Genomic DNA, 12,129 nt, shown 5'->3' on the forward strand with positions numbered 1-12,129 from the left:
TAGGAACTCTCTCTCTAGATTTACGCTTCTGCGTACATAGTTCCTTCAGGAATTTGGCATATGCCGGCACCTGCTGAATAGCATCGAGCAAAGGTAGGTTGATCTGCACATGCTTGAAGATGTCAAGCATGTCCTGGATCTTCGCACCTTGCTTCCCTCTATAGCCAGGAGACTCTAATGCTTTGGGATAGGGTGGTGGGGGAATATACTCTGCTGGCTCCTCCTCTTTGTGAGAAGGCTCACTCCTATCCTTCTTCTTCTTCTCTGAGGATGAAGATGATGAAGATGGTGAAGGTGATGATGGGGATGGGGATGATGATTGAGCCGACGTGGGTGAAACAATGGTCTCTGGCTCCTGTATCCTCTCTCTACTCTCTCGCTCTCTGCTCTCGACATGATACTCACGTCCACTCCTCAGGGCCATAACCGATTTGGCCTGCTGTTGTGTCTCGGTATGAAATAGGCCTCCAGTCATCTGGTCCTTACCCTTCGGGTTCATGACAGCCTGACTCGGCAATGTACCCTCGGGTCTCCTACTAATAGCCTCAGCTAACTGTCCCATTTGCGACTCTAACTTCGCAATGGACTGCGTATGTGAGCTCAAAATCTGGCTACACTTCTCGAAGGCGTTCTGATTAGAGGTTTTCACCTCTTGGAATGCTTGGAGAAGTCTCTCCTCAAAAGATGTCTGCGGGGCAGACTCCTGCTGAACCGGGGGAGTAACAGAAGAAGAAGAAGACTGAGCATAGTTTGGTCTTTGAAATGACTGAGTAAAAGATGGCTGCCGAACTGGCTGAGAGGATGTAGGCATCTGCATGGAAGACTGTGGATTCTTCCATGAAAAATTAGGATGGTTACGCCAACCCGGATTGTATGTCGATGAAAATGGGTTATTCGGCGGTCTGACGTAACCCTGAGCTGCCTGAACTTGTTCTTGAACAAATTCAGGGTACTGAGCTGCCGAAGGGCACTCAGTGATCTCGTGTGCCGGACTGGCACAAAGAGTACACACCTGCTGTGTAGTGGATGGTCCTGAAAGAAGCTGGTCCAACTTCTGAGCAATCATGTCTACCTTGCACTGTAGTGCAGTAGATGGACCAATTTCAAGAACACCAGCTTTCTTCTGAATGCTGGGTGTGGCTCTATCAGAATGAGAGCTCGAAGCATGGTGGAGAGAATTCTCGGCCAATGTATCAAATAACCTCCATGCTTCATCCTCGCTCTTCAGCATGAATGTCCCTCCACATGAAGAGTCGATCATCTGACGATTCTTGTCAGACAATCCATCATAGAAGCTCTGCACCAGTTGCCATTTCGGCACCTGATGATGGGGACATTTCCTGAGGAGATCCTTCATTCTCTCCCAGGTCTCATGAAAGCACTCACCATCTAGCTCTGAAAAGCTAGTGATGGCTCTACGATATTGGTTCGTACGACCAATGGGAAAATATTTCCGAAGAAACTCCTGTTGCAATTGATCCCATGACTCTATTTCTACAGAATCTAAGGACTTTAGCCAATACTTGGCTTTGTCCTTCAATGAAAAGGGGAATAGAGTCAACCTCAACGCATCATCATCGAAATTCTGTATCTTAACAGTAGAACAGATTTCGAGGAATTCATCTAAGTGTCGGTAGGGATCCTCATGACTAAGGTCATAAAAGGATGGAAGCATTTGAATAATGCTGGCCTTAATCTCATAATGTGGCGCTCCTACATCGGGTCTCCGAATGCAGGATGCCTGAACATAGTTTGTGGGAATGAAGTATTCCCGCAGAGGGCGTGAAAGAACTGGGGGTGGAGGTGGAGGATCCATGTCAGCCATTGTTGCCGAACGTCGATGAGAATGTAAAATTCTCTCTGGGTTGTCAACAAATGGGTGTAATGGGGTTCCTAGACCTCGTCGACCCTGCATACACTGGTACTACGACCATATGTAAGCCAATGACCTAACTAACTAAAAAAAAATATATAAACTAACACAAAAACTAAAATGGAAATACACAAAATAAACAACCACTAAACACTATGCTAAACTAACTATGTCAGAATGATTTAACTAAGTAAATGAAATAACAAATTAAACTATTCTAAAGTACTGAAAAGATAAATACAGGAAATCACAACTAAGTTTTTCTAAAACCCACCTGTCTACTCGCTCCTTGCAGAATGAATTTTAAGTGAATCTTAGAGAGAACAGAACGTGAATCCTTTATTTACTAACTATGTTAATCCTATATTCACTTACTAATCCTACTAACTAAAAATAAAACGACTAATTAACTAACTAAAACAAATTAATAAATCAAACTCTAAGAAATAAAGTAATTAATTCGCCGTTCCCCGGCAACGGCGCCAAAATTTGGTTGATATTTTGGAATGCTCTTTTTAAAACAAGTATTTTCAATAAAACTTTGGAAAATCGTCAACCAAAAATTTAAAAACCGACTTTCCACAAAGTGGTAAGTACGGGTCGAATCCACAGGGAACAGGAATTAACCACAATATTTCTATAAAATTCAATTTATTAATGACAAATGTCAACCTACAATTATAAAGTTAATACAACTGCAAATAATCACTAAAAGAAAAGTAATCACGCAATCAGTCTTCTGCTCCACGCCAAGGGTATTTCCGTCTTTTTGCCACGTAGAGAATCTTCTCACTTGGTCAATAACCCTGGACACTAAATATGCTTTTCAACCTAAAAATGCAGAAAAATACAAAGTTAGTTTTCTATTCTAACTATTAAAACAATAACTAAAACTATTTCTAATTATACGAAAATTACAAAACAAATGCTATGTATCAAGCACAGATTAAATAAAATACTAAATTAATTCTAAAATTAACCAATTTAACTCTACTAATGCTGTATGATGATGATGCAACTCCTAAAATGCAGAAATTATGGAAAACAAGTCTAAATTGCCGAAACTATGAAAATTACGAAACTGCCCCTAACTAGTGTAAAATAGCATTCTGACAGGCTATCGGAAAACCACTGTTTGACAGAGCAAACGAAGTCTGATTTTCCCGAAATTTGTTCTGTTCTGCAGCTGACAGATTAAACAAATTGACAGTTTTTACAGAATTGAAAAACAATATCTGGAACTCCAGATATAAGCGTTTCAAAATAGGGAAAAAATCAGGATATCGAAAGTCCTATAATTTAAAATTCAGAAAATGCGGTTTTCACAAAACACTTCAAAATCAAACCAAACCAACTCGGATTGAGCTGAAATTTGGTCTGCATACAGTTAACACACCAATAAAGAGAATAGAAAAATAATCTTTTGAAAACTCGAAATTGTTGCACATGAAATGATGATAGTGCGACAAGACAAAAATCGAGTTTCGGATTCAATGCACTATTCACTTTATAAAGCTATTTTAAACACTAAAAATGCAATCTAACTCTAATGCAATCCTAAATGGTACTGAATGACAATTTATATGCAGCTATTAAATGCAATTATGCTAAATAACATAAGAATGAAATGCAATAGGTAAATTACGACTAAAGCTAACTTAAATACCAATTCAAATGCAACTAAGGTAATTAAAATTACAACCTAACTATATGACTTTGCAATTACAATTAATAAGAACTGAAGACAGTTTAACTAAATGCAATGGTCAAATCAAACCTAATAAACAACTACACATTAAATACACACCAACTTCTAAAATCTAACTGAGTTGATTAAGTAAAGGACTAAACTAACTTATACTAAACTACTGTGAATTAAAACTAAAGTTAAGTAGACCACTAAAAACCAAGATGGGGCGGTTTTAATATGTGACTAGGTTCAACTAGGTTCACGCCACACCTGGCTAGGTTGACTCGACTAGACCCTGCCTAAATTAGGAATTGAAAAATAAACATCTAATGAATTAAAAATAACAAATTCAATTAATACTCACAAATCTCTACACCTAACACCTTACTATACTAATCGTAATTAAAACTTATCTAATTAGAGACTCAATCTTAATCCGAGAGTTAATGAACAATTAATCTTACACAGGTAATTCTAAATCTAAAATATACTATTAAGTAAATGGGTATCAATGTGAGTAAATGCTCTGGAATGAATTTGGAAAACTTATACTATCCAAAAATCGTCCAATAGAGAGGAGTTATACTTTTAGAACTTGCCTTTGCTCACTTTGGAAATTTTAAAACACTCAAAACCGTCCAAGCAAATGGGATAACAGTTAATATAATGGCTTGATAAATAAAATGGGCAACAAAGGGTTGAAACCGTCCAGCTCCACAAGGGCCACAATGAATTCGACTTTCCAAACGTGTTTGGAAAGCAATTAAATCCCTCTATCCAAAAACGTGAGCTCCTTTTTAGAAAAGATTTAATATTCAATTCAACTTTCCAAAAATTCTTGATGTTATCTTGAATTTCCTTCTTTGAATCAATTTGCAAACTTGCCTAAAAGAAAATCCAACGAATTTGGAGCAATCAATGTTTGTCAAAATGTTTTTCTTTTTGAAGCATTTACTCTACTATTTCAACCTTCCTAAAACTACCACTAAAACGTCTAAAACTAACTCCCCTAATACAATGTATCTAGACACACTAAAAACAGTTGCCTAAAATCTAAAACTTACCACAATGCTACAACTACCAAAAGTAGCCTAGAGCTCGACTGGAGCTCTAATGGCTGCCGCCCCACCTTGGGGAAGAAGAATACCTAAAACTGAATTAAAATCAAAATGACAAAGAACAAGTTACACTAAGACTATCATGAAAATCATGCATCTAAATTTATAGCCAACTAGAACCAACAACCTAAACTATCGAAAATCAATTTCAAAAACAAGATCTACACTATCATAGCATGAAGAACTAAAAAGAACTAAAAAGAACCACTATAACAATTTATGAAAGACCCTACCAAGAACGGACGACACCACAACTAGGAAACGATAACCTTGATTTTTATATTTTCAATAACAATCAACACCCAAAACACAAAATGACTAAAACAATATTTAGATTAATCCTAAGCTAATGATATTGACCAACATGGATTTGATGAGGCTGTTAAACTGCAACACATACAGCAACACACACGAATTACTCAATCTAAACACACGCACTTAACAAAAAGGAAATCCTAATTCAAAGAGGGTTCGAAAGGCAAATCACACGACAACATAGACTCAAACCCACATGAATCTTCAGCAAACTCAACTTGAATATAATTTAAATGCGGTCTACTAACCCAGTTTTTCTGCAAAAACCGATCAAAGGCTCAAACTCAAAATGAACCAAGATCGGCTAGAATGGATCTAGCCGATTTATTGGTTTTCAATAAAAGCGTTCTTTGATCCAGCCCCAATGCCCAAAATAAATCAAAGTAAACTTTTTAAAACAAGTTTTCTGTAAAAAAAAAATTGTAGAACACGCTGTAAACAAAAATAAACAAATCGGCTAGAAGAACCTCTAGCCGATTTACACGTTTTGCATAAAAACAATCAAAATCGATCCTTGAATCATGAAACAATGAAACAACACCTAGATCTAACGTGCTGGTCGGTGCACGAATGCTATACTAAGGTTGAAACACGAAAAATACAGAAAACACACAGAAAAGAAAACACGAAAACAAGCACACACGATTTGGGTTTTAGCTAGAAGAAAAGGGAGAAGAAGATCTACCTCTAGGGCGATCCGACGATCGTGGGGAAGAAGAGAGCGGACAATGGCCTTGGATTGACATCCCGAACGGTTCGAGAATGCTGGAATGTCACCACGAACAGGATATCTACAGCTGCAACTAGTTGGAGATCCATCGAAGATGGAACGGGTGCCGATTCGCGATCGGAGGGCTTAGAAAACCGGATGGAGGTAGGGCCGGCTCATCTTGTTGGGGTGTTTCGCACTTCCAAGCAAGATTAATGGTCTCCACCTCTGCTACACCTGCAAAAACACATCAAATGGTGAGAAAACGCAGCAAGGATACTAAAGAAACGAAAAAGAATGGAAAGAGAGATAGAGTAATGCTTGATTTCCAAGCAAAAACCCAATTTTCGATGGAAATGAAGTGGGATGAGAGGTTGGAAGGTGCTGGAGCTAGAATCACTGTAGGAGGCGCCAATCCTAATGCCAAAGACGCCTAGGGTTTGCTGGAAACTATAATTTATACTTTTGATAGTTTTCAGAAACAAGGTTATAAAAAAATATTTTACTAGGCGCCACTTTCTGAGGGGTTTTCTGCAAAACTTTTTGAAATGGGTATGGATATGTGTGTGGGTTGGATTTTGGGCTTTTTAAGAATTGATCCAATGTCCAATTGACCTAATTGGGTCGGATATGGATCTGATTCACCTCGAAATCTGTGCCCAAACACTAAAATAGCCATAACTCTCTCATTTTAACTCCGATTTTTCTGAAATTCGAACCATAGCCCCTTACTATCAAAATACATCTAAACATGAGTTTAAAACCTTAAACTTGATACAAAATGCATGAAAAACTTGTTTACATAATGTGCATTTCTTGCATCATCATTGTTCATTGAACTGATAGTGTTCCCAAGTGAACTGATAGTCGTTCTTCATTCAACTGATAGTGTTCCAAGTGAACTGATAGTCGTTCTTCATCGAACTGATATTGTTCCAAGTGAATTGATAGTGTTCTCAGTGAACTGATAGTCGTTGTTCAGCGAACTGATAGTCGTTCTTCATCGAACTGATAGTGTTCCACAGAACTGATAGTCGTTCTTAATTGAACTGATATTATTCCCACCGATGGTCGTTCTTAATTGAACTGATATTGTTTCCAGTGAACTGATAGTCGCCTCTTTTGGGGAAAGGAGAGGATAATTTTCGTCTCGGATGTGTTGCGCTGGACTCCAAACGCTCTCTTTCACCCAGGACCTCAAGAAAATTCTGTCAATCAAAGTATTTGTTGATTTCAGAATCTTTATTGCACAAATCTCTATTTACCTTTAGCATTACTTCCAAAAGAGTGAAGCTTTTGCGAAAAGAGATTCAAAATTCAAATTCTTTCTATTGGCCAACCAAAAGGATGAAGGATAAGTCCTCGATATGGCCAGAAAAGAAAATTCAATGTTATTGAAAAGCCGTAGATGATCGATATTGATCGCAGTCAATGGCACATCTTTAAAGGCTATTCTTGTGAAGACGAGACAATGAAAATATCATGAGCGCTAGAAAAAGAGAGCATTCATCAAAACCCTGTCTCCTCAAAATCACCTAAGCTGCAATTAAATATCCGCAAAAGGGATCTCTCACCTGTCGTCAAGATGAAGGCGAATTAGGCGAGTAGACCCCCGGGGCCAAAGAAGATTCGAAACATCTCCAAGATGACGGAGTTTGTGACGGATCCTTCCAGGGAAAGACCAAAGCACTGTCGAGATGAAGGCAGATGCGATGAACCTCTCGATAATCCCTAAAAGATATTTAATTTCAGCTATCATCCAAAGATCTCCAAACCCATCGCCCAAGAAGGATCGAAACATCTCCAAGATGAAGGAGCTTGTGACGTACCCTCCCAAAAGAGAGAAAGAGAGGAAAAAGAAAGAGAGAAAAAGTAAGAACATCTCCAAAATGAAGGAGAATGTAGCCAAAACACCAGAGAGTCAAAAGAGTGCAAAAAGATTATCATGAGAGAAGCTCCCAGGATATCAAACTGCCAAATCTATTAAGAATTCTCTTTAAATTTGTGAAATTCTATTATCAATACTCTTTCATCAACGGCTTTCATAATATCAAATTCTCTTTCTTGTTCATATCAAGGAAATTGATAACCTCCTGGACGAAGGTCAATCGCAAGCAATTTGGATGCTAAATCTTGATTCTACGAAGTGAACCTTGTTTGGAGGTAATGCTTTGGGTAGAAAAGAAAGAATATCTTTGCAGCCATGGGCAATATTTTCAAAAACTTTGAATCAACAACAGAATTCTCAATATTTTGACAATATTTTCTAGCTATCCTGTCGTGAAGTGAGAGCTTGATATCCGTTTTTGATACATCCTGACACCAATTTTAAATCCCTCTTAAGGACTTGATTCCTTCCCTTCTTTGAGAGCATGGACTCTCAGACTTGCACACTTCCCAGTGTCCCCACTGTCCAACCATAGACAGTCCCATTTTGGTTCGAGGTCGAACCACCAATCATTTCCCGCAAAAGGCAATTTCAAAAGCTGATTTTAGTCTCAGCAATGAGACGCCTAAGATCAACCCCTTTTCAAGCTTTAGGGACCCCATTTTCCTTCCTTTTGCAAAACCCCTGTCGGATTTATTGTGCAAGATCCGAAGGTTCCATCATGGTCTCTTCCTTCGAAGATTCCATTCATTTTTTGCCCAATCAGGATAAGGGTACAAACCTGAGCCTCATTCAAAGAGGTATTTCATTTTTCGCCCAATCAGGATAAGGGTACAAACCTGAGCCTCAATCAAAGAGGTATTCCATTTTACGCCCGATCAGGATAAGGGTACAAACCTGAGCCTCATCCAAAGAGGTATTCCATTTTCCGCCCGATCAGGATAAGGGTACAAACCTGAGCCTCATTCAAAGAGGTATTTCATTTTTCGCCCAATTAGGATAAGGGTACAAACCTGAGCCTCAATCAAAGAGGTATTCCATTTTCCGCCCGATCAGGATAAGGGTACAAACCTGAGCCTCATCCAAAGAGGTATTCCACTTTCCGCCCGATCAGGATAAGGGTACAAACCTGAGCCTCATTCAAAGAGGTATTCCATTTTTAGCCTGATCAGGATAAGGGTACAAACCTGGGCCTCCGTTGATGAGGTATTCCATTTTTCGCCCGATCAGGATAAGGGTACAAACCTGGGCCTCCGTTGATAAGGTATTCCATTTTCCGCCCGATCAGGATAAGGGCATAAACCTGAGTCTCATTTTATGAGATATTTCAATCCCCAATCAAGTTAAGGGTTAAAACCTGAGCTTCGTTCCAAGCGAGGTATTTTTGTCCCATCCAGGATAAGGGCAAAAACCTGAATTTCGCTATCAAAGAGTGAATCTTTCCTCTTCATTCTCCATTTCATATCTATCATTTTCCTCGGGCTAATTTCCTCACACCCAGTCAGATCCTTCTAACTGGGGCATTTATTTTATAGCCCAAATTTGGTGTGTTTTTCTTTGCCACTAAGCTCGGCCATGTGCCGGCTTAGTAGCAAAGAGGGGCATCTGTAAACACCCCAAATTCTCACTCACCTCTCCGACATTTCCACCAAGCATCATCATCCAGTTTCTGAGATCGCCGGAGGGCAAAATGGTCATTTTCTGAACATGGAACCTGCAAAAGTTCAGATTGCATCTACAACTCTCAATTTTTCTCTAAATTTAGCTCATATGTTCAAAATTCTATTCCTGACAGGCGACGGACATCTCCAAGTCTTTGTTCAAGATTGCATTGCATAAGACATGTCATTGCATATCATTGCATGAGCATCTCATACCACTACACTGCACAACATGTCATTTCGAGGTCCAGAACTCTCGATTTCAAAATTTTCAATCCAGATTTGAATTTCAACTCTTTTCAAAATTGATTTCAAAACCCTGGGTCTTCAAAATTATCAATTCTTCCCATTTTACCCCCAGGACTCTGAATTTCAAAAAAGTTCCTCAGGAAAACAATCTGGATAATTTTCAATAAATTTCAACTCAGATTTTGCCTTTTGTCAGCTATTTCAACTATCTTTCTTTTACAAAATCGCCCTACAGGGGCCAAATCTTTCAAAAAAAATTTGTTTTACCAATTAGTCCAGATTTTATAAAAATTCAAAAAAGAAGTTGTTGTTTTATCCTTATTTCAATAAAGAAGCAATGTGGGACCCACACTGAGGTGGTGTCACACAGGCTTTTCTTTTGAAAAATTTGAATTTTGAAAAACCCAAAAATATATGAGCCTTGTCCCCTAGATTGGCGCCACTTGTCTTTTCTCTCTCCTCCCATTTCCATGCCAAGTGTTAGTGTGGGGCTACCTTAAGAAGCTGCCACATGTCATCCCATTTATCTGCCATGTGTTAGTATCCACCATATCTATCATGCGCCATGTGTCATTCCAAAGATCACCAGGAGATGCCAAGTGTCATAGGTTGTCCTGTCTAGAAAAAGTAAAGTTGGTCTCCTCTAAGGTGGCGCCACTTGAAGTGTGTCTCCTGCAGAGGACACATGTCAACCTCTCCCTCCTTCAGAAAAGTAGTATGACACATGTCTCTCCCTACTTTTCTCAGAAAAGTAGGAGACATGTGTCACTCCTAGCTTGCTCCATAAAAAGGTAAGCTTGTCTCCTCTGAGGTGGCGCCATTTGGAGTGTGTCTTCTGCAGAGGACACATGTCAATCTCTCATTTCCTCAGAAAAAGCAGGATGACACATGTCTTTCCCCTACTTTTCTCAGAAAAGTAGATGACACATGTCATCTCCAGCTTCCTTCAGAAAAAGTAGAGGACACATGTCACTCTTGGCTTTCTTCAGAAAAGCAACCATTCAAAAAATTTTAAGACAAGAGCTAGGTGGCGAAAATCCTGGAGTTCTACCTTTTTCTACTTTGAATATGAGGGTGCCACATGTTCCTTGCTTTTCCCTCCTGCCACATGGCATCGTAGGAGCCATTCTGAGGAAATGCCACATGTCCATTCTCCATTCCTCCAAGGCCAACCTCCATTTGAAATTCAAATTCCCCTCTGAGGTGGTGCCATTTGAGAAGGTCTCTCCAGACATCTGACACTTGTCTGCCACATGTCCAAACCTCCCTGTATTAGAAAAAGTAGAAACCCCCCCCCCCTCTGAGGTGGCGCATTATGCTTATTCCAGTCCTGTTCTCCTGCCACATGGCATTATAGGAGCCACTCTGAGGAACCGCCACATGTCAGCCTCTCCTTTCCTGTAGAAAAGTAGAATTTGAATTCCTCTGAGGTGGCACAGTCTGATTCTTCCACTCCTGTCCTTCTGACACATGTCAAGAGCCTCCAGAGAGGGCGCCACATGGCGTGCTCCTACTGTTTCCAGCTTTATACCTCAGAACACCTTTTGAGGTGGCGCCAATCCAGAGTCCCACTTGGCTTCAAATTTTATTTTATTTTATTTTATTTTTAATAAAAGTAGCCCACCATGAGGTGGCGCCACCTGAGGGCTCCCTACAAAAGGTAAATTTGAATTTCAAACTCCAAGAGAGCACCCTCTGAGGTGGCGCAATCTGGGAGCTTCCTGCAGAGAAAATCAAGCAGACCCAAATTTTGAAAATTTTCAAATCCTGCTGAGGTGTCTCACCCACAAATTTCCTATTTTATTTTCTCAAAAAAATGAAAATAGCATCCCCTGAGATGGCGCCACATGGAGGGCTCAGATTGAGCCTGTTTGAAATTCGATTTTTTTCAAAAAATCTATAAAAACAAGGCTCCACGCCCAGCATAGAGAGACCATCTCTTGAGGGTTTCTTTTGGACTTTGAAATTCAACCTAGCTTTTCTTCAGAAAATGATTTTTGAACTTTAGAATTCATGCCCCCCCTTGGGCTCAGTGGAGAAGGTGCAGTGGGTCGATTTTGGTGAATCATCCGAAGCCCGGAGCGAAGGACGAACCAAGCCCTTGGTAGAAGTCCCTTTCAAGAGTTTTAAAGTTGCGTAACGAAGCAAGGTGTACCTCTTTTCCTCTTGATTTGATTTAATAATTTGATTCGGGAGTCGTTTGAAGAAAGAGCTCATCCGAGAGATGGATTGAGCTATTCTCATAAAATGACATATATAAAACTACATGATTATGCTTCCTTGATGATTTTTAGCATTCATGCATTTAGCTAGATTTAATTTGCATTTTATTTCGTTAATTTAGCATGTTTCATGAATTAATTAGGATTAATTTAGCATTTATTTCAATTCTGCTTAGTTTCAGTAACTCTCTATTTTTATCAGTCAGTCCACACGTCATTTCATACGTGTAAGTTTTGTTAACAAATTCAAATAAATCATGGAATGCGCCCTTAGGTGTCCCTAGAAATGTGCAAAAAATTCGGAAGCATTTGAATTCGTTTACTATGTTAAACGTTCAAAAAGGTGAGTCGGGTTTTACTACCCGGGATGCATTTTAAATTTTTATTTACGATTTGTAAAATCG

At 39.3% G+C, this 12,129-nt stretch overlaps 1 non-coding gene across 1 annotated transcript; it reads left to right on the forward strand.

Annotated features, from left to right (window-relative positions):
• Window positions 1-1,319: 1,319 nt before the first annotated feature.
• LOC149816785 (small nucleolar RNA R71) lies at window positions 1,320-1,422 on the forward strand. The gene has a single exon (XR_016427785.1). It is a non-coding gene; the product is annotated as a small nucleolar RNA R71 (small nucleolar RNA).
• The last annotated feature ends 10,707 nt before the right edge of the window (window positions 1,423-12,129 follow it).

Source organism: Nuphar pumila, chromosome 14, assembly GCF_984573655.1.
Source record: "Nuphar pumila chromosome 14, dmNupPumi1.hap1.1, whole genome shotgun sequence".
NCBI classification, from domain to species: Eukaryota; Viridiplantae; Streptophyta; class Magnoliopsida; order Nymphaeales; family Nymphaeaceae; genus Nuphar; species Nuphar pumila.